Here is a 1,064-nt window from a genome sequence, read left to right as displayed (position 1 = left end):
AGTCTTCTCATGTGGACAGCCAGCCAGCTTTCCCAGAAACATCTGGTAAAGAGAATATCTTGCCTCCAGCAAATATTTTTCACCCCTTTGTCAAAGTCCAGCTAGCTGGATGTTTCTAATCCTGCCATTATTTCTGTTCTTCTAATCCACGGATCCACATGACTGTTTTTGTGCCAATACCATGCCATTTTTATATACCTTTGTAGTATAATTTGAAGTCCAGAATTACACCATTTCTTCCTTTACTCTTGTTGTGCACAATTGCTTTTGCTATTCTGGTTCTCATACAAAAAAAATGTTCAATATCACTATTCATTTAAGAGATGCAAATTAAAGCAATGCTGAATTCCATCTCACTCCAGAAAGAATGGTTATTATCAAGAAAGCAACCAATAACAAATTTGCTGGCAGAGCTATGGAGGAAAAAGAACAACTTCCCACTGTTGATGAAAGTGTAGACAGGTGCAACGACTGTGGAAATCAGTGTGGGGATTCCCCAGAAACTGGGACTAGTGGTTCCATTCAATCCAGCTATTCTCCTGGGTATCTTCCAGAAAGAATTAAATGCACACCATCCCAGGGGCTGAGGAGATAGCTCAGAAGAAGAAGTGCTTCCCTGGCAAGTGCAAGGGCCTGAGTTCAATCCCCAGTTCTGAAAAAAAAAAAAATCATACCGCACACACACCCTTATTTATAGCAGCACAGTTCATAATTGCTAAATCTTAGAAACAACTCAAATGCCCATCAACTGATGAATGAGTAAAAGATGTGGTTATTTTATACAATGGAGTACTATTCAGCTATAAAGAAGGATAAAATTCAGACATTTCTAGCTAAAAGGACACACTTTGAGATCATACTTTTAAGTGAAATAAATCAGACATACATGTACAAATATTGCATTGTTTCTCTGGTGTGATAAACCTAAAGTGTAAATAAGAACCAAAATGTGTAATAGATATTGTAAAACAGGAAGAAAATGTTCAAATGGGAAGGAAAACTAGGAAGTGGGGGGGCTGGAAGGAAGGGAAAAGAAAAAAAATGGAAGCAAAGCTTTTGTTGTT

The sequence above is a fragment of the Octodon degus genome, unplaced genomic scaffold (genome assembly GCF_000260255.1).
Source record: "Octodon degus isolate 3935 unplaced genomic scaffold, OctDeg1.0 scaffold00078, whole genome shotgun sequence".
NCBI lineage: Eukaryota > Metazoa > Chordata > Mammalia > Rodentia > Octodontidae > Octodon > Octodon degus.
The sequence above is the reverse complement of the archived record's forward strand: the minus strand, read 5'-3'. Positions refer to the sequence as shown.